General features: G+C 41.9%; 1 protein-coding gene across 1 annotated transcript in view; it reads left to right on the forward strand.

Annotated features, from left to right (window-relative positions):
- The first annotated feature begins 363 nt into the window (after positions 1-363).
- Positions 364-22,258, forward strand: part of SPOPL (speckle type BTB/POZ protein like) — a 414,483-nt gene continuing 392,588 nt past the window's right edge. The window contains exon 1 of the mRNA XM_069221532.1: positions 364-531. The gene's annotated coding sequence lies outside the window, so the exon portion shown is untranslated. The remainder of the gene's footprint in view (positions 532-22,258) is intronic.

The following is a 22,258-nucleotide window of genomic DNA, read 5'->3' on the forward strand; positions in this document are numbered from 1 at the left end:
ATCACATCAGTGCCTTGACAGAATCTAAGAAGATGAGGAAACTGCCGGCATTTTTTCCTCTGCCTAAGGATGGCAACCCTAATAAATAAGAGCAGAACTTTAAGTCTCATGCTCGCACACAAATGTTTGAAGTTTCAATTATCTATATCAAATAGCTATTAACAAACTATTACATTAAAAACATATTGCACCGGGCAAGACGTTCGCACGGACAGTGCGGGAGGACCTACTGCGCATGCGCTTACCGGTCGTCAAGCTTGGACTGAATGAAAATCTCCTTAAGAGTCAGCCAAGTGACGCACCGGGAGCCTTTGTCATGCCACACACTGCCTCCCGGTGTCCCCCACCACGTGTCTACCTCGGGGCACCGCCACTCCGCAGGGCTTCAATCCACTCCTGTGTAGTGGATGTGGGACTCCCGCAGAAACTACTCCCGCCCAGTAGAAACACCTTGAATCTCGGCAGACTTTAGCACCCACTTAAGAGGACCAACGAATACCGGTCCAGCTTTGAGTGCTGGCACTGCCCGCTGTAAGTGCTATTTTGAATATTTTATTTTTGCTGGGAGTTGACTTGCGTAGTTCTGTGAACACACATGGGATGTACAAGTTCTGATGTTAACACACGCTCAATGGTTCGTGGGATAGAGAAGGTACGCTTTGCCTCTGTAAGGTACACGGTAGTTTTCCATGCTGGAAAACACTGGTATTAAAGGTCACATTTTATACTAAATTTACAAATATTGTACTGTGATTTCAAACACGGAAGGACGGTATGTTTACGCAGGGGCGTAGCTCGGTCAGTAAGATTTGGGAGTGGAGGGTGGGGGGAGTTTCAGAATTCCCGACAGTCACGTAGACATATTGTCAAAATAAATCAGTTGACAAGCAGGGCGCTCGAGAGGAGCTTAAGAGGCAGTGGTCTGGAAGAGCAGTGCTGATTAGTAGGAGTACTGAGGGAAACACAATAATTTGTAAAATAATTAACATTTTTTAGGGCTTTCAAAAGAGAGATCAGAGAGAAAGTGTGTGTTTTTTTATCAGTGTGCGTGCATACATGCTAGGTGAAATCCGACAGACACCTCGCCATAACCTACTATTAATCAGAAAACACATTTATTAGGGGGGAAGGGGTGTAATACCCCAAACACCGCCTGAAGCTACGTCCATGTTTTTACGTAACATTGGCAGTAAGTAATTGGCCCTCATTTTGAATGTGCAAAGCAGAAGTCTCCATTAGAAATAAAAAAAACATAACATTTTGCCTAAGCGTTTTCCCCCACTTAATGCTATTTCCTTTTAATATAACAATTGGCACTGTTGTAAAAATGTTTTCTAGTGCTTGGAAACATGAAAGAAATGAGGCACCCATAAAAAAATTAACCCTGGATCACACTCGTGGTCTTGTAAGAAAGCGGATTAGAACCCAGATTTTGTAGTTAAAATGTAATTCATCTATCATATGGGCAACATGTGTGTAAAATCTTAAAAATGTTCATGAACCCAAACGGAATCATAGAAAATAAGGTACGTTTATTTCAACAATAATGCCCCAGCCATCGATTCCACTTCACCGTCCTCCGATCCTCCAACCGTCCTCTCCCCGTCGCGAGCTCCGCATCACCTCAGAGACTGCACGAGGATTCTCCCTCGGCATCTCCGTGGAGACCTGCGCGCGGCGCGGCTCCAATACATCACACATCTCCCCCACTTATAATGAACAAATATTTAAACAACGAAACATATCTTAACTACATATACATCATGAACATGGACCAAACACAACCGTATGTAATTTAAAAACACAAATAAAATAACTGCATTCCAAACGGATACTCCAAAAACCTTTTAGATAAATAACATTCGATTTAGACCATAGTCATTCAGCTGTTCAGGATAGAACATAGTCTTTCAGGTGTTCAGGAGAATTCTTCCTCCGACAGCTTCTCCTTATCCCTTCACCCCTAGTACCACCACCATAAGATCTGTCACTTTGTGTTCTTGACTCATGACCATTACTACTGTTATTTCTATTACATAAATCTGATTGTACAAACTCATTAATCCTAACAACGCGGTTCATGTTCCAAATTCTGCCATCAGAAGTTTTTATAGCGTTTTTAAATAATTTGATCACCACCAAAGGTCTTGTGAAATTTGAATCTTTTACACACCCAGTAGGTGCCTTAATCTTCACCACATCACCCACAACAAGCTTCATTTCCGAAACTTTCTTTCTTGCATCAAATTCTTTTTTCCTCTTTTCTAAAAGTCTTAATTCTCTGTCCCGCCAATCAGAATTGTCTAAATTAAAACAATTTTTCCTCCACTCCATCCATCCAGGACAGAGCTTGGTGTTAGGTAACCTCTTCTTGAACAAAATAAAAGGAGATTTTCCAGTGGTAGCATGCAGTGAAAATCGATAATTTGTGATCCTCTTCAACAGCTCCGTCTTCCAATTTAAAGTGTTCACCTTTGCCAACTGAATACTTTCTTTAATAAATTTATTAAATCTCTCTACTGCACCATTAGTCTCAGGATGATATATCGCTGATCTTTTGTGTTTGATCCCACATTCACTCATATATTTCTCAAAATTTGAGGAACAAAATTGTGGACCATTGTCAGATAACAATGATTTAGGAAAACCTTCTTTCCTAAAAATGTCCTCTAAGAAACATATCACACTGGAAGAGGAAACATCACGTACACTTTTGACCTCCACCCATCTGGAAAACAGATCAATCAGAACGATCAGATATGGGGTGGAATGTTCTCCCGCTAATGGACCAACAATGTCTATAGCAATTTCATCACAGGGTTTACATGGCAATTGCCTACAAAACATTGGTACGTTTCGAGTCCTCAAAATTTGATCACTTTGTGAACATTGTATACAGTTTCTGACCACATGTTCCACCTCCGAATCCATCCCTGGCCACCAAAAACACTCTCTCAAATTCCCTTTTGTCTTCACAATTCCCAGATGGCCTTCATGAGCTTGGTTTATTATTTTAGCCCTTAATACCCCAGGTGGAATCAATCTTGTGCCTCTCAGCAACATACCATCATCCACAGCTAATTAATTTTTTACCAAAAACCGCACCTTGTTTAGTGATCCAAAACTCCCTCTCTCCAATGCTTCGCACACTTGTCGCAGTTCTACATCCTCCTTCACCGCATCTTTCCACTCATACTCAGATATCGCTCCACATGTAATTTCACACACATCATAGAATAATTCATAATCATTATCTCCCTGTCCATGGAATCCTAACTCCTTCTCCTTGACATCCTCTGCAACCAATCTGGATAGACAATCTGCGCTAAAATTTAACGCTCCCGGCAGATACTCTACTTTAATTCTGAACTCTTGCAAAGAAACTATCCACCTCCTAATTCTTGCAGAAATAGAATTCAAACCTTTGCTGCAAAATATCTCAACTAAAGGTTTATGATCGGACAGTACAACAAACTCTGTACCCCAGACAAAATGCTTGAATTTTCTCAGTGCCCAGTGAATGGCCAAGGACTCTTTTTCAATTACCGAGTAATTTTCCTCAGCTCCACTCAAAGCTTTAGATGCATAAGCAATTAAACATTTCTTCCCATTGTCATCTTGCATCAAAATTGCACCCAAACCCTTCGCACTAGCATCAGTGACAATAAAGATAGGCTTGTTTGGTTTAAAAGCCTGAAGACACAGAGCATTCTCCAATTCCTCCTTAACTTTAATAAATTCTTTATCACAATTAGTGTCCCAAATAAACTCCTTCCCTTTCTTTAAAAGAAGTCTCATGTTCACTGTCTTCTCAGACAAATTCTTAATGTACCTACCATAGTACTCTACCATCCCCAAAAATGAACTCACTTCTTCCTCGGTTTGGGGTGCTACTAAATTTCTTATTGTTGAGACTAACTCAGGTTTGGGTTTAACCCCTTCCCTTGTGATTAAATGTCCAAGGTACTCGACTTCCGTTAGGCCAAACCGACATTTTTTCCTTTTAAGAGTAAAACCAGCTCGACTTAATCTCCTCAGAACAAACCTCACACGCTCCCAATGTTCTCTGACCGTGTCTGCAAAAATTAGGACATCATCCTGATAACATTTCACACCCTTTACATTCCCCAAAACCTTGTGCATGATACGTTGGAATACAGAGGCTGCCAATACTAATCCAAAAGGCATCCTCTTAAATTTAAAGGCACCAAAAGGAGTGATAAATGCTGTCAATTCCTGAGAAATCTCCTCCAGTTCAACCTGATGGTATGCCGACATTAAGTCTAATGTGGAGAAAATTTCGCTCCTCCAATTGTGGACACAATTTCTTCAATATTTGGAAGAGGAAATCTGTCAACTACAACTTCTCTGTTTAGGACCCTAAGATCTACACATAATCTGATGTCACCATCTTCCTTCCTTGCTACGACTATGGGTGCGAACCATTCCGTTGCTTCCACTTCTTCTATTATACCCAAATCCTGCAATCTCTTTAGTTCTAACCTCACCGGCTCTTGTAGTGCCAACGGTATTTTCCTCACTTTGGCTACTACCGGAGTGGCACCCTTCTTCAGTCTAATTCTATGTCTGTATCCTTTTAAACAACCTAACTTCTCCATAAACACTTCAGGAAATTCAGAGATTACTTCACCTTCCACACCCTTAACACACTGTATTTGCACTTGTGGCTGTGCATTGGGATTCAATACTACCCCCAGCAAACTTTGATGTGCCCAACTTAAAAGATTGTCCCCCCTTATTGGACACATAAACTTTCCAACTAAATGTCTCCCTTTCAATTTAAGATGACCCTCAAAGAACCCCAACATTTTTATTGGTTGACCACCATAACTACCTGGGCGTACGTCCATTTTATTTAAAACCTTAACTTTCTTTGCTAATAAGTCGAAGCTTTTCTTGGAAATTATTGTTAATTGCGAACATGAATCAAACCTCATCAAAAGATCAACTTCCTCTACTTTCATCACTTCGCTTGGATGTTCACCATTTTTTCCCCATGTTTCAACTTGGAAAACCACTTCCTGAGACACTTCTTTAATCTCCTTCATAGTGTTGCCATTACCATACCTCTTCTTCTTGTTACGACAACATCTATAGTAATGGCCTTTTCTACCACAGCCACTGCACACTACATTTAAGGCAGGGCACATACTAGCATTAGCTTTGTGGCCAATTTTCCCACATCGAAAACATTCTCCTTTAAACTTAGACTCCTCATCTTTTTTCCTCACAGTATTAAGTTCTTTGCTTTTAACTTCACATATCACCTCATCCACCTTTGAAGATTCATAAGTCATAACCTTGTTACTGCCTAGCTCTTTAACACATTTAAGCATATGTTCAACTCCTTTTGCTACCAAAATCACTTCTTCTGGTTCATCCTTTAACCACAATTCTTCCCTAATTTTGTCACTACTACATCTAAGTACAAATTGATCCCTGATTCTTTCATCCACTGAAGATCCAAATTTACAAGAGGCTGCCAGTTTTCGCAAACTAGTAATGTATTCTTCCACCGATTCATCTTTCCCTTGTTCTCTTCTACCAAAATAATACCTCTCCATTATCGTACTGACTCTTGGTCACATCACTTCACAGAAAGGAACAGACCGGTTGATAACATCAAATTAAAGAAAGTTAAAAGCGTGCTGTATGTACCGGGTACAAAGACAGACAAATGAATTATATCTCAAGCATTTGCAGAGAAAAGAAAAATGTAAAGTTCTAGGGAAATATAGCCAATGTAGCAAAGGAAAGGAAATGGCGGTTAAGAATTACTTTTATCGTATTGTAGTGTTTATATATTTATGTAGTGTTTCATACACCTGCGTGGGTCCCTAAAGTGCATTTTCAAATGGGTACCTCTGCAGCGTGGTGAGAATGGGATCGGCAGAATGTTGTATTTGTTGACAGCCTACGTTAGAAGCTTTTTGGTGCTGCACATGAGTAACCATAGAGGAACTCTTGTCTTGGAGGTGCATTGCCTAGCAGTAGGATGAAGTAGGAGGTATTAGAGATGGGCATACAGATCTATATACTTAATACTAAATACATAGGCAGCTGCACAGCAATAACCTAGCCAGAAGGGCAGCAGGCAAACATCAGGGAAGGGGTCGGGGTGGGTAATCAGCAGTTGTCGAAGTGCACTAAAAAAAACGTAAAGGAACTGTGATGCTGGGTACAAAGGGAAACAGGGTGAGTGAGCGTAGAGGTGGGGTCAAAAGCGTGGCTAAAACACAACATTTCAGTAACCGTTTTGATCTTTCAACTTCACATACAAAGTAATGCATGGCTTAAATTAAAGTTAAGTTAATCTGGGGAAATGCTCTTTCATTATTATGGCACCTCTATAACTTGATGCACTGCAGAGTTCTGTGTGTGTAACCAAAGAGCCACAGAATTGAATCCTGGTTGCTGCAGTGGAGAATATTGACTTATGATGTTTAGTGTTATGAGGTCCCATTTTGTGACAGAATGCGCTGTGAATATGTAAGTCATTACTTCAAATTTACATGACACATAGTATAAGAAGGCTGCTACAGAATGCACAAAAAAGGTTTAACCTCTTAGCTGCTGGGCCTTCCCCCCACCCCCGCCCCAGTGCTGAGCCCTTTTTTGGCTATTTGGGGTAGATCGCGCTTAGGCCTTCATACCTTTTTGTCCACATAAGATATCCACGCCAAATTTGTGTCCTTTTTTTTCCAACACCCGAGGGATTCTAAAGGTACTCAGAGTTTGTGGGTTCCCCTGGAGGAGACCAAGAAATTAGCCAAAATACAGCTAAAATTTGGTTTTTTTTAAAAAAAAATGGGAAAAAAAGGGCTGCCAAAGAAGGCTTGTGGGTTTTTCCCTAAAAACGGGATCAACAAAGGGTTTGTGGTGCTAAAATCACCATCTTCCCAGCTTTCAGGAACAGGCAGACGTAAATCAGAAAACCACATTTTTCAACACATTTTTGGCATTTTACAGGGACATTTTTACTATTTTTGGTGCTTTCAGCTTCCTTCCAGTTAGTGACAGGGAATGTGTGTGAAACCAATACTGGATCCTGAAAAGCTAAGCATTTCTGAAAAGTAGACACAATTCTGAATTCAGCAAGGGGTCATTTATGTAGATCCTACAAGGTTTTCCTACAGAAAATAACAGCTGAAAAAAAAAAAAAAGATAATTGAAATTGAGCTGACAAAAACCCAGCCATTTTTCTTCACGTTTTACTCGGTAACTTTTTCTTGCAATGTCAGATTTTTTAAAGCAATATACCATCACGTTTGCTGGACTCTTCTGGTTGCAGGGATATATAGGGCGTGTAGGTTCATCAAGATCCCTAGGTACCCAGAGCCAATAAATGAGCTGCACCTTGCAATGGGTTTTCAATCTATACCAGGTATACAGCAATTAATTTGGTGAAATATAATTTATATTTCCAAAATGGGGACAAAATAAGGTGTTGAAAAGCAGTGGTTATTTGCACATCTCTGAATTCCGGGGTGCCCATACTAGCATGTGAATTACAGGCCATTTGTCAAATAGATGTCTTTTTTACACACTGTCTTACATTTGGAAGGAAAAAATGTAGAGAAAGACAAGGGGCAATAACACTTGTTTTGCTATTCTGTGTTCCCCCAAGTCTTCCGATAAAAATGGTACCTCATTTGCGTGGGTAGGCCTAATGCTCGCAACAGGAAAAGCAACATGGACAGATCACATTTTTACATTGAAATCTTATGTGTTTTTTTGCAAAGTGCCTAGCTGTAGATTTTGGCCTCTAGCTCAGCCGGCACCTAGGGGAACCTACCAAACCTGTGCATTTTAGAAAACTAGACACCTAGGGGAATCCAGGATGGGCTGACTTGTGGGGCTCTCACCAGTTTCTGTTACCCAGAATCCTTTGCAAACCTCAAAACCTGGCCAAAAAACACTTTTTCCTCACATGTCAGTGACAAAAAGTTCTGGAATCTGAGAGGAGCCACAAATTTCCTTCCACCCAGCGCTCCCCCAAGTCTCCTGATAAAAATTGTACCTCACTTGTGTGGGTAGGCCTAGCGCCTGCGACAGGAAATGCCACAAAACAGAACGTGGACACATCACATTTTCCTAAAAAAAAAACAGAGCGTTTTTTTGCAAAGTGCCTAGCTGTGGATTTTGGCCTCTAACTCAGCCGGCACCTAGGGAAACATACCAAATCTGTGCATTTTTGAAAACTAGGCACCTAGGGGAATATAAGATGGGGTGACTTGTGGGGTTCTCACCAGGTTCTGTTACCCAGAATCCTTTGCAAACCTCAATATTTGCAACAACAAAAAAACACTTTTCCTCACATTTCGGTGATAGAAAGATCTGGAATCTGAGAGGAGCCACAAATTTTCTTCCACCCAGCATTCCCCCAAGTCTCTTGTTAAAAATGGTATCTCAAGTGTGTGGGTAGGCCTAGTGCCTGCAACAGGAATAGATCACACAACGGTCATTGTTGATCCTTACATAAGGCAACTGTTGACCCTGGGGTGATCCATTCCTGACGCAGGCACTAGGTACGGGCACTCAAGTGGGGTAGTGTTTTTATCAGGACTGGTGAGGAATCACTGGGTGGTAGGAATTATGTGGATCTCAGCATATTCCTGTAGTTTGTGAGACAGAAATGCAAGAAAAATAGAGTTTTTATTTAACATTTCAGCTTTGCAGGGTATTCTGGGTAAGAAAACTTTCGGGAATCCACAGAAGTCACACCTCTGTGGACTCCCCCGGATGTCTAGTTCCTAGGAATGTTTGGGTTTAGTATGTTTCCCTATATGGCCGCCGAACCCAGGACCAAAAACTCAGGTGCCTGCCCTACAAAACCAGTTTGTTTTGTGATAGATAATTTTGATGTCTCCACAATACGACTTGGGAGGTGGAATTTGGGGCTGAACTAAATTGGGGAGCTCCCAAGAGAGCACTCTCTGTCTGTGCTTGCCACTGCATTCACCTGCTCTCTGGGTTGGGCTAACCCACTGTTGCCCCGTTGCACAGACTGTGCTTGCGAAGGGACAGTAGGACTGTCCTCATCACCTCCCTAATAGTTACTGGTAACTACTGGTAGAGGAGTTATCGAATGGGACTCCTCCGATGGAAAAATCACTCCCAGAGTCTGCGCCATTGTCCTATCCCTCAGATGCCGTCTCAGTATCTGCTGTCTCAGTCGCTATGTTGGAGCTGTCCTCTATAACCCAAGTGACGGCGTCAGCAGCAGTCATCCATCAAGATGCCATTTCTGCTACTGGCTAAACTGTTACTCTAAAACACTAGCCTACGTAGACAGTCACAAAATTCCCGGTGTTTGTGTGATACGTGCAACAGTAGAGGTCACCTTACCTGCTTTTCTTCCCTCAATCAGCACGTTCTTTCAAGACATTAAAAAAACACCTTGTCACATACCATTCGTCACTGTCTTTAGCACCTCCTGCGCCCAGTCCAACAATCATTATTGGTGCTCCCACTCCCATGTCCTCCTTGGATTCCCTCATTACCACCCTGCAAAAGTGGCCTTCATCTCTCCATAGCCGCCCCCACCCCTGCACATACATTTCATTTGTATTATAGCACAGGTAATGGCTGACTTTACTAATGTATGCAGCTATTTACATAAAATACAGATTTGCTCTTTGCAGTAGGCATATAAGCCTTCTGCGCTTCCTTATGCCACTAGTCAAAAGTATGATCCTTTTGTAGCAGAAACATAATCACAAGACTTACTTGACTTTTTTTATTGCTGCCTAAAAGCTACAATTGAAATGCGTCAGTTGAAGTATGTGCATTGCTTTGAAGATGCAAGCTGCAACTGCAAGACAACTGGTGGCAAATATATATATATAGATATATATATATATATATATATATATATATATATATATATATACAGAGAGAGAGAGAGAGAGAGAGAGAGAGATCACTTTTATATGTGGGTCTGGTTTTCCTGGGGGCCGATCCTAGCCCCCAGGGAGACCACACATGCATTGTCAAAAGCGATCTGTATATATATATATATATATATATATATATATATATATATATATAAAATCAATCACCAAAAAGTATTCACTGCACTCCACGAGGTTTTCAATAGTGCATATTTAATCCAATAACAACCACCAACGCGTTTCAACTCCCTCAGGAGTCTTGTTCACAGTGATTGAAATTTCGAGACTGGTCCTCTCCGTCACTGGCACTGGCAGTGGAGTGCGCCACCCAGCAACTTTGAGACCATTTTTGTTTGAAGATATATATATATATATATATATATAACTTTGAGACCATTTTTGTTTGAAGATATATATATATATATATATATATATAGATAGATAGATATATATGTATATATATATATAGATATATCTATCTACATATATATAGATCTCTCTCTCTCTCTCTCTATATATATATATATATATATATATATATATAGATCTATTTTTTTTAGTAGTTCTATGGTGTCCTTGGAGGCCAAAATGGCTCCCAGGGAAACCCTACAACTACTTAAAAAAAGTATTGCCTCCACAGGGGATCGCCCTGCCCACGGGTGACCCCCTGTCAATTTCTTTATTTAAAAAAAAAAACAAATTTAGCCCCTCCAGGGGACACCTACCTTTATGTTAAAAAATATATCCCCGGGGGGAGGGAGGGGGGGGGGGGCGTTTTCCGAGGAGGCCGACCCACCCCAAGTGAAATCCCTGGTGTCTAGTGGTGTTTCCTGGCCCTTGATCGCAGCTGTGCTGCGATCGTGGGACAGGAAACACGTTCAGGAAGGCCTCATATGAAAGAGGAAAGTCTCCCCTTTCACACAAGGCCGTTTTCCCCATCTGAGCAGGAAGCGACCTTATGGCCGCTTCCTTCTCCAATGAGGAAAACAACATTGTGGGGCGCGCTGATGTCACAAAGGGGTGGGTGGGGGGAGACACGGAAGATATTCTGCGTCTCCCGGGGGGGGGGGGGGTTTAAAACAAAACAAAATCCTTGGGTGCCACGCACCCGAGGATTTTTTATCCCCCTCCCTGGTGACGGCCACTGGTTGTGACCTGCACCAGGGAGGTAGTGTGGCACCAAAGGGGTTAAAATAAAGAGATTTCAAAATATAGATTTTATTGATACCCAGAGTGTACAAAATGTAATTGGTTTCATAACTGTCCATTAGTAGCACACACTTCACAGCTCAGCTGGTAACTCCCTTACAATACAACTCAAAAAGAACAAAGCTGTGTCAGGTACCCTTTACATTTGCAGATTAACCAGTTGTACACATTTACACTTCTTTCAGACAAGGAGGCACCCTGGCAAGTGGGCTTGTATAACTGTCTGTCCCTCTCTCAGTTTCACAGTACAGGAAATCCCTTCCTTGCATTTCAGCTGAAGCATTTGAACTCTCGAAATTAACCTTCCTAGGACGGTTCTCTTTTCACAAAAAGCAGGGGAACTGTTTTTCTTAAATTAGAAAAGTATGGGCACATTGTGCCCCTCAGATCCTGCCCACTTCGACCATTGGTAATCAGAGAAGGTCAGGTAATCCATATGGCAACAGTCACAAAAAAGAGATGGTATCAGATGAGCAAAATGATCCCAAATGGGCAAGAATTGGGAATTGGTGGCATGAGCAGTAGCCATCCACCTTATGTAGGCAGGGATACAGCCTTGTGCTTTACACATACACCTCATGATTGAGGAAGAAAGTGAAACACATCCAAAAGGAGCCACAGCTGGTGGCCAGCTGAACTCGGACCCACACCCATGCCAACAGACCACACATGCAGCCTGAGCATCATCCTCAACAGTGAACTGACCATGAAGTGACAAATCAACGCAGTATCCTCCTCCTGCTTCCACACCCTCAACATGCTTTACAGAATTTACAGATGGATCCCAGTCAACACCAGAAGGACCGTCAACCAGGTCTTCATCACCAGTCGACTCGACTTCTGCAACGTGCTCTACTTTGGCATCTCTACCCGACTCCTCAAAATACTCCAGACCATACAGAATGCGACTGTCAGACTCATTGTGGACCTCCCCAAATGGACCCACATCACCTCCACCTCAGAAACCTCCACTGGTACACTTTTGATGTGTTTCAAAACAATACTCTGTTGTTGGTCTACCCTCATTTTGCAGTTTTGTTTTCCTTTTTATTATTTTGCTGAGTTACTTTCTTTTTTCCTTTTATACAAATTCAGCAAAATGAGGGTAGACCAGCATCAGAAAATTGCTTTTCTACAGATCGGGCAAGTAATAACATTTACTTTAAGTTGATAAAAACCCCAAGAATCCACTGAAAAAGCAAAGGTTGAACTCACATTATAGTTAGGAGAAAATGCCAGTTAATGTAACATTTTAAACTTTAAAATAACTCTGAAATTGACCAGTTATAGTTAATTCAAAAAGCTATACCCCGCACCCTGCCCATGCACTTCTTATGACCTCACATATTACAGCACTCATGACATGTTCTATGATGTGATTGCTAACATTCCAGATGACAACTTAAATGTCATTGATGACAACACTGCACATTAAACAACTTGTGACTATTACCATGCTTCCTGAATGCTCATTGATTTTTTGCAAATTTACTTTGATAAAATTTACAGGCTGTATCTCTAAATTGTGGTGTAATTTTTAAAGACAATTTTAAATACCATTTCTCTAAAGTAACCATTAATAAAATATTTTTGATGTATGGCAGTATTTAAAAAAAAAAAAAAGAAGATCTGTGTAAAATCAAATGCACAACATCAGACTATGAGTTGCCTTGTTGATCCTCGCTGGCAAACTAGTGAGTAGACAGATTTGTATGATTGCTTGAGCGTAAATTTAGCAGAGAAGTTCACAAAACACTCCCTCAGAAACTAAAGTAAGGAGTGAAATTGATCAATTAGAACAATGATATATGCTGAACCTTCCAGTAATAGGAACTCCAGGGTAAAGAAGTTGCTCGCACATGCAGAGCCGTGCTGTGATTAGAAAGCTAGCCTGAACAGAGCCTGTTCTCAACCAAATGCAGAGCCAGGGAACATTTGAACTTTGGCCATAAATAGAGCCATGGTATGTTCAGAATCTGGTATGATCTGAGAAGCGTGTTTCAAAAACGAGGACAGGGAGATTTTATGGTCCAGTGTACAGCCTCCCGGGTATAATCTTCACAGAAATATGATACACTGTTCCAGAAAGAAGAAAGAAGACACAGGGTAACCCTTCTGTTAGAAGCAAGAGCCCTCACACATCCAATAGGATGTCATGCTTCATCACAGGGCATGCTCCTCGTCAGACCGGCGCTGCAAGGTCTGACGGGCTCCCCATAAAGGGGGCTCTTTGCCGGAGATCTTTTTCCCAATGTCTCTGTGCCGTGGATGGAAGTATAACGGACAATGCCGACCTACAGGCACAATAAGGATAGGAGAGCAAAGAAAGAATAAAATGGGCTCAGAACCTAACACGTCATCATCAATTTATTAGATCAGTAAAGAGTTTAGGCCAACATTAAAAAACAACATGGGGAGAGTGCAAGTAGAGGAAATGCTCATACACTCTCTCAATCGAAGAAAGCAACGGGGGAAGGACACTACCTTCCACCATCTAACGTTGGGTCAACATGTTTCGTGTCTTCAAGGGTCCAAAAGGATCCATCGACGCATCATCAGGACGAAAACAATAAAAAAAGTCTCCTTTTATAAACACGTATTGATATGTCAGTCTACTAGGCTCTGGTCACTTATTTAAACTGCACTTCATGCTAGTCTAGAAAAAGGTCGCCCTGTGGTGAGATAACAAACAATGACAAACATCCGAAATTCAATGTAAGCGCCATAATGCCATGCACAATGTGTACATGGCACACATGCTGGGTGGCACTCAGTGAGAAAACAATGGTAATAAAGTGCTAAGTGGTAGTGTGGAGAAACGTCAATATGTTGGCTTACCGTCCCAAATTATGCAAACGGCTCCCTAGGAATACACGTGCCAGGAGACAGGAGCAATTGCTATGAGAGAAAAGAACATTGTCAGCGAGTGATGTATTTAGAGGAACCTCAGGATCCCTTGGTTGAGGAAAGAGGGATCAAAGATGTGCGCAATCATATTCCTACTATACCAACCATGGGTAAACGAAGTCACACTGCAAATGTCGTAGTAGAAAGAACTTCAACAGCCCTCAAACTATGTCGCAAATTGTCAAGAGTTAAATGGGCTGAGGCAGCTAGACGCCCTACTTGGAGCCACGGAATCAAAGGGGAGAGGATACCTTCTGTGCTTCGTGGGAAGATAAATGGTTGCAAAGTAGTCAGTTTAGTGTGAGGATCCCTTATGTGCTTCTTGGGGTAATTAATTGTTGCTAGGTAGTCAGTTTATTGTGAAGAAAAAGCGCATCATGAAGCTGCTGAGAAAGACTGGAAAAGCGCATCATGAAGCTGCTGAGGAAGATGGGAAAAGCAACGAGGCTCGCTAACATAAAGCAGTAATTACTACCATGCAGCCTGTCTATGTCCCAAATTGTCAAAAATTATAAAGGCTGAGAAGGCTAAATAACCTACTTTGGTGAGCCGCAGCATCAAAGCAAAGGGGGACCCCTTATTGGATTTGCGGGGCAACTTATTGATTTAAAGCAGTAAATTTACTGTGTAGAAAAAGCGCATCCTAGAGCTGTTAAAAAAGCAAAACAGGGAGATCAACAAGGATCGCTAACGCGAGGCAGTACTTACTACCATGCAGCCTGTCATCCGCTGGGGACCTACCCCGGGGCAGCGTTCCTGAAAGTGAATCGAAACGCGAACAGCAGCGTTTAAAAAGAAAGAAAGGTCCCGGCGGTAGGATCCGCTCAAACTGTGCCAATAGGCTCCCCCTCGTCACTCGGTAGGGAGTTGTAAAAATAGAAAAAGGGGAAAAACGGAGAGTCAGACCTCTCCTGCAAAATGCCATAGTAACTGGAAAAGGACTTGGCTCAGCTATCGACAAACTTGTAACTAAACAATCTATTACCTGGTGAAAGCATAATCATGGAGAGTAAACAAGGCTTAATGCCTAAACAAATAATGCAACAAGCTCACTAAATGAAGGCATACACATAAAAGTGGTAAAAAAAGCAGAGAATTGGCTCACAAAGGAAAGGGTTATTGATCAAACAGCTAAGACAAAAATACTCAGGGGACAAACAACACATCATTGTCAAAAGCACATCCAAGAAAAATGAATGCGCAAGCTGTGACCGTGGGATATCATCATTTAACCCATGAATATGCCTTCTAGTTTGAACACCCAACACTGTTTAATCTTAAAGAGGGACCTCAAATCACTCCCTATCTATCTAGGGGAATCCAACACCACCCACCATAGATCATCAGGGCCGTGGCGCGATTCTGAGAAATGTACACTCAGTTTTGTGGTAGCACCGCCACACCTGATATTACTCTGGTGCTCATTAATCCTAGTTTTCAATGGTCTGGAAGTCATTGCAATGTAACGCAGGCCAAAAGGGCAGGTAATCATATAAATACAATTATTTGTGTTACAATTAGTGTGTTTGACGAGACGCCAAACGCCTACTGGTTCCAAGTCAAGAGTCTCTAGGCGTCTAGTCAGAGGATAAACGTTACACATACCACAAGGAAAGTGACCTGCAACAGGGGGAAAGTTCCAAAGGTTTGTTTGGTGAGAGGTCTCATGATCTTTGATATTGGTAGTCCTCTTAAATGCAAACAAAGGTTTTGGTATACATTCACCACCACTCACTAGAATCGACCATCTCTTATTGATCAATTTCTTGATGGTATTAGACAGCGGAGTGTATGTAGATACACAAGTCAAGCGAGAGTCAGGTTCCTTCATGGTAGGCATCAATAATGCATTTCTATTGTTATTCCTCGCCCTCTTATGAGTAGTGTCCATGACGTAGGGGGGGTATTGTCTCTCGTCCAATTTAGTCTTAAGGTCTTTCGCTTGGGTCTCAAATAATTCCGTTGTGCTACAATTACAACGTAATTGCAGGAATTGTCCAAAAGGTAGATTGTCACACAGAGATTTAGGGTGGTGACCCTCATAGAGTAGCAAACTGTTATGATCTGTAGTCTTGTGATACGTGCAAGTTATCAATTTGCCTTTGTCGATGCTGATCATTAGATCCAAAAAGGAGATGTGCGTCGAAGAAACCGAAGAGGTAAATTTCAAAAAAAGATCAAGGGTGTTAATCCAAATAATATAGGGATTGACATCTCCAAGAGATCCTTGCCAAACAATCAAAATATCATTGATGTTGCCTCGCCATAATTTGATGTTCTCATGGAACGGGTTAGAGGTAGGCAGTATGTGCAGTTTCTCAAAATCATACATATACAGGCAGGCCAGACTTGGTGCGAAGGTACTGCCCATCGAAGTACCCCGGATCTGATGGAAAAGTAGATCCTCGAATTGGAAGAAATTTTCAGTCATGGCTAAAGTGGCGCACTGCATGATAAAATGAACTGAAGTGGAGAAGCTCCAGGGACTATCGAGGAGGGCATTCTCAACTAATTGCAGTGTAGCCTCATGGGGTATGTTGGTATATAGAGCTTCTACGTCGAGTGTTATGAGTGCATGGACCTCCACAGTCAAATTGATTGACTCAGGACATCCTTTGTGACTTTTAAAAACGTGATGGATTCCCTCACTAATGGTTGTAAAAAATGGTCACAGAACACGGATAAGGGTTCTAATATAGAGCCAATCCCGGACACTATGGGGCGTCCAGGAGGGGGAACCTTCCCTTGTGTATCTTAGGGAGGCAGTAAAAATACGGGGTTCGTGGATGGACAATATCCAGAAACTCTGCCTCTTTTTGAGTGATCCACAAGTTACTATGAGCTTCCTCAACCATACTCCTTATCTGGATCTGTAGTCTCTCTGTAGGGTCTTGTGCAATTGGAGCATAGTAAGTAGAGTCACTTAAAAGATGAATACACTCCTGCCAATAGTCATCAGAATTCATGATGACAATGGCCCCGCCCTTGTCAGGTTGTTTGATCACTATAGTTCTGTCTACTGTCAAGACTTTCAGTGCTTTCCTTTAGTTGGGATGTTAATAAAGGGGCATTTTGGATGTAGATTGTTAAGGTCAGCTATAACTGCTTTCTCGAAGGCAAGTACTTCACAAGGCATTGTTGGTGAAGGGGGAACAAAAGAAGATGTTTTTTTTAACCCTGAGTCCTCTGACTGGGGATCTGCCGGTTTGTCCTTAAAAAAGAAATGTAACCGGATTTTTCTAAAGAATTGTGAAAGTTCACAAATCTAGGTGAAAAACATTTTCACTGGGGGTAGGCACAAAACCTAAGCCTCTGTTGAGAGCGTTGGTCTCGTCAGAGGAGAGATGCCTGGTGGATAGATTGACCACTAAGTTCTCGGTGGCAGGTTTTTGCCCTGGCTCCGAGTCACCATCTGGGGTTCCTCCCTGGCCCAATGTACACGTCTGTCCCTTCCTCTCCTTCTGCCTCTTCCTCTGCCCCGGCCTAAAAAAGGCATGTGGGGCATCATTGGGCGGTGTTGGAAGAAAGGGTAAGGTGACTGCCAAGTCATTGGCTGGTTAACAGGGTACTGAGGGAAGTTGAAATATGGTTGTGGCATATTATCATCAGTACTCCACCCATCCGAGGAAGAGCTGCTACTGTAATTACGCGGCTTCTTATAAGAAGAGGTCGACTTGTCTGAGGAGCGTGACTGAGTGTCAGCCTCAAAGTCATCCTTAATGTATGGGTAAACTTTTTCTCTGTTAAACTTATTAATGTCTTTCTGTAATTTTGTGATCTTTTGTTGCGTCAGGAATTCCTTGGTTTCATTAAGTTCGAAATTGATTTCTGTTAGACGACTCTTAAATGCTGCCAATGTAATGATTGTCAATGATATATGCTGAACGTTCCGGTAATAGGAACTCCAGGGTACTGAAGTTGCTCGCACATGCAGAGCTGTGCTGTGATTAGAAAGCTATCCTGAACAGAGCCTATTCATAAACAAATGCAAGCAAATGCAGAGCCAGGGAACATTTGAACTTTGGCCATTAATAGAGCCATGGTATGTTCAGAATCTGGTATGATCTGAGAAGTGTCATAATCAGAGGTTTACTAGATTTTAGACCATGAAAGCACATGAGCCCTGGCATAACTATAGAGAATATTATCGCAGCGCTAATTACACTATAACATTCACATAATTTGTCAGTTTACTGCATGACATCAAATCGGACAAGTGGATTTTCATAAAGGGAAATAGATTCCTGCAGCATTCCATTGGTTAGTAAAATAGATTTTTAATGATAAGTCCTACCCCTGAAAATTTACTTACGTTTGCAGAACATAATAATTGGTGGTCACTCCCAGTGTTCCTAGAATTCTCCTTAGTTACATGCAAATAAACACACATTTTTGGAAGTAAGATTGGTGACTATTTTCAAAATAAAATGTACCCAAATTATAAATGCAGTTTAACAAAGTAAACAATAAAAGTTACATGAAGCCTAAGAAGATATTGTGCAAAATTTAAGAACAACTTCAAGTACAATGTATATATAGCATCATTTGATGAAATGTTTATTCCATACTGGTATTTAAAAATGAATCATGAGAATTGGCATAGAACCATTAAGGACAACATTGTACACAATATGTAAATAAAAATTAAATGCCCCGTGTTAAATAAAGTCACAAAAGTGCAATCACAGATCTGTGACCCGGTGTTGGTGCAAACTCAGGACGTTTTATGAGTTAATACAAGATGGAAATAAACCTATGGGGCAAGTGCAAAGTTACTTATTAAATGTGTTTTTTATCCAGTAGGAATATATTTTCACCCATGGTGAACTTCTTTTCCTACACCCTCCTCATATTTAAGGGTTGGTTGCCCCTTCCCACCCTGGAAAACGTTTTACTCTTGTCCTTGTCAAGAATAAACTTGCTGAATTTCCCAGCACCCAGATGGTTTGGAGAAGGGATGGTAACAACCCTTAAAAATTTGAGTTTGTAGGTGTGCACAAATTCGCAGGACATTCTGCTTTTGTCCCTCTGACTAGGGTTGCTCAAACAGAAATCCTCATGCTCTTAAATCCTTTTACATGTAAAAAAATCATGCAAAGCTTAAATGTTTGAATAAGTTTGAGATTGTGGCCCATATCATTTTGAATCTTAGAAGATGTGCAGAGTTCATCTAGCTGTAACATGTAAAACTGTCCTTGATCTCACAGTTTGTATATGTTGACAATTATGGCAAGAGAAGGGGCGCACAGTGAGGTGACGTGATGTTTTAAGAATCACACCATGTTTGAAAGAAGATCATACAATGATCAATCTTATCGATCCTCAATTGGCAACCCAGTCACTGGATTGGAAATATAATCTGGGTTTATATATTAACATTTTGTGAACTGAATGAACACCTAAAAGTAAATTTGCCAACGCATTTTTACCACATGGTTCTTCAGAAACTAACATAAGAAAGCAAGAATTGATAATGTTAGAACAATGATCTGTCCAGAAGCCTGCTGTAATCAGAACTCTGGCATAACAAATGTGCTGGCATTTTCAGGATTTTACTGTGATTTAAAAGCTGACATTAAAAGAAATAATTTGTAGAATAACCTGTCCATATTGATGTATTTGACAAAATAGAACACTGATATTGTCATCATCCAGTGTAACTATAAATGTGGTATTATCCAAGCTTGCTAGCATACAAACACTGACATAAATTTAACCCTGGGGTTATCAGACAGGCTATCATTGGAGCTCTTGACATGCATAGGAGCAGTGGTGTGAAAGAGAATAGAGGAAAAGTGCAATTTTTTGCACTGTCTTTGTTGCCCTTGAGGAGCCACTGTAAGTGTATTTTGATTTGTAGGTGTTTTATTGCCAAAGTTTTGAAAAAAGTAATCCCACAACAAGAAATGTTTTTTTAATTAACAAAAATCTCCTAAGTTTGAACTCTGGTGTATGTTATACGCACAATACTGAACATGTCCTATTGGCTGATATATCTTGGGAATGCCTTCTTGTTAGAAATGGTGTTTCTGGTTGGCTAATGTGTCCACCTAAGCCAAAACACACCACCCTAGCCAGGGGAAATCAGACACACATCCTAAAATAACCTGTGCTCACCCCCTATTAGCTTGATGCAGGGCAGTCAGGCTTAACTTAAGAGACAATGTGTAAAGTATTTGTGCAATAATCAAGCAAAAATCGCAGTGAAGACACCACATCAGAAAAATACTCCAGACAAGGGTATAGTAAAAAAATAGAGACATTTTATCAGCTTTCAATATAATCACAAAAGAGAATATCAGTGTAGGAGGCTGGCCTCGTTTGTCGTGGGTACCTTGGGTACTAACACCTCATACCAGGTCCAGTTATCCCTTATTAGTGCAGTCTAGTAGTGTTCTAGCAGTTTAGGCTGATAGAGGTAGCTGTAGCAGAGCAGCCTAGGCTGAACTAGGAGACATGCAAAGCTCCTGCAATACCACTATAGATACACAGTACTTATACACAATAAAAGATAATACTCAGTGTTACCAAAAATAAAGGTAGTTTATTTTAGTGACACAAGGCCAAAATATCTTAGAGGCAATACTCCTTCTGGAGGTAAGTATTATACACAATATATACACTAGACACCAAAATAAGGTAAGAAATTAGTCATAGGGTAGTGCAAACAATAGATAATACCATAGAATGCAATAGGAGAAAATAGGTGTTGGGGCAACACAAACCATATATTAAGAAAATGGAATGCGAATCACAAATTCCCCCCTAGACAAGTGTAGTGTGCAGAGAATCGCTGGGAGAGTAACAATACCACAAAGGTGAGTAAAATACCCACCCCAGAGCCCATGAAAGTAGGAGTAAAATTTCCTTAGGACACACTACAAGTTGTGATTAGAGTTATTGCAAGAACCAAGCCAGACTGCAAACAACAAATGGTGGATTCCTGGACCTGAAGACCTGTGAAGAGAGAAGATCAAGTCCAGAAGTCGCAGAAGGTTCCAGGAAGGACAGGAGCCCCTGCCAACCTAGAAGATGGTGCAAAAGAGGAGTCTCCGGTTGAAAGAAGACTGAAGAAGAGCACCAAGGAAGATGGCTGCAGGTTCCAGCGTGATGCAATGAATGTTCCACGTGGAGATGTTGGATCCAGTCGAGTTTTGGCGCTGGATTCGTCCAACAAGCTTTGGTTCAAGCAGTGTCACGGATTGTGTCAAAATGGCGCTGCCTCGACCTAGGAGGGACCTGGGGGCCTCAGTTTGGACTGAGGAGCAGCATCTGCACCCAACACTGGACGAAACCCACAAATGACCAGGCAGCACCCACGGAAGTCCCAGGACACAGGGACAAAGAAGGTGCAAATTGCACTTGTTGCAGCACTACAAAAGAAGGTCCCATGCCACCAGAGAACAACTGAGCGAGTTGAGCATCGCAGGATGGAGTGCTGGGTACCTGGGCCAGGCTGTGCACGAAGGATTCTTGCAAATAGTGCACAGAGGCCTCAGGAAGTGAAGATGACGCGGTGCACAGGTGTACTGTCGCAAACGGGGAAAGCAAGCTCTTACCTCCTCAAATTTGGACACCAGGATCTTAAGACAGTCAGTGTGGAAGGGGTCCACCACCTATGTTCCAAGAAGCACGCTCATCGCCAGGAGAGGAGTCCAAGAGAACCGGTCGTCGTCTTAGAAGGTGCCTGCTGGAGCAGGGAAGTGACTCCCTCACTGCACAGGAAATGTCTTCGGTCCTTCTGGTGCAGGGTGAAGACAGGGAGTCCCCCGAGTGTGTACAGCGTCGAAACTGTTGCATTTTCTGGATGGAGCTGAAGTTGCAGAGTCGATGTAGCCCTTCTGGATACTTTGCTGCAGTTACAGCAGTTCTTGGAGCAGTCTGCGGTCGATCCAAGGTCAGAGGATGAAGTAGTAGTTGCAGAGGATTCCTGATGGAAACTTGCAAGCAGAATCTGAAGAGAAACCCACAGGAGAGACCCTAAATAGCCCTGAGAGGGGGATTGGCTACCTAACCAGGTATGCACCTATCAGGAGGGGTCTCTGACGTCACCTGCTGGCACTGTCCACTCAGAGGCCTCTAGAATGTCCCCACACCTTGGAAAACAAGATGGCTGACGTCTGGGACACACCGGAGAAGCCCTGGGCACCACCCCTGGGGTGGAAATGGACAGGGGAGTGGTCACTCCCCTTTCCTTTGTCCAGTTTCACACCCGAGCAGGGACTGGG

The sequence above is a fragment of the Pleurodeles waltl genome, chromosome 3_1, assembly GCF_031143425.1.
Source record: "Pleurodeles waltl isolate 20211129_DDA chromosome 3_1, aPleWal1.hap1.20221129, whole genome shotgun sequence".
NCBI lineage: Eukaryota > Metazoa > Chordata > Amphibia > Caudata > Salamandridae > Pleurodeles > Pleurodeles waltl.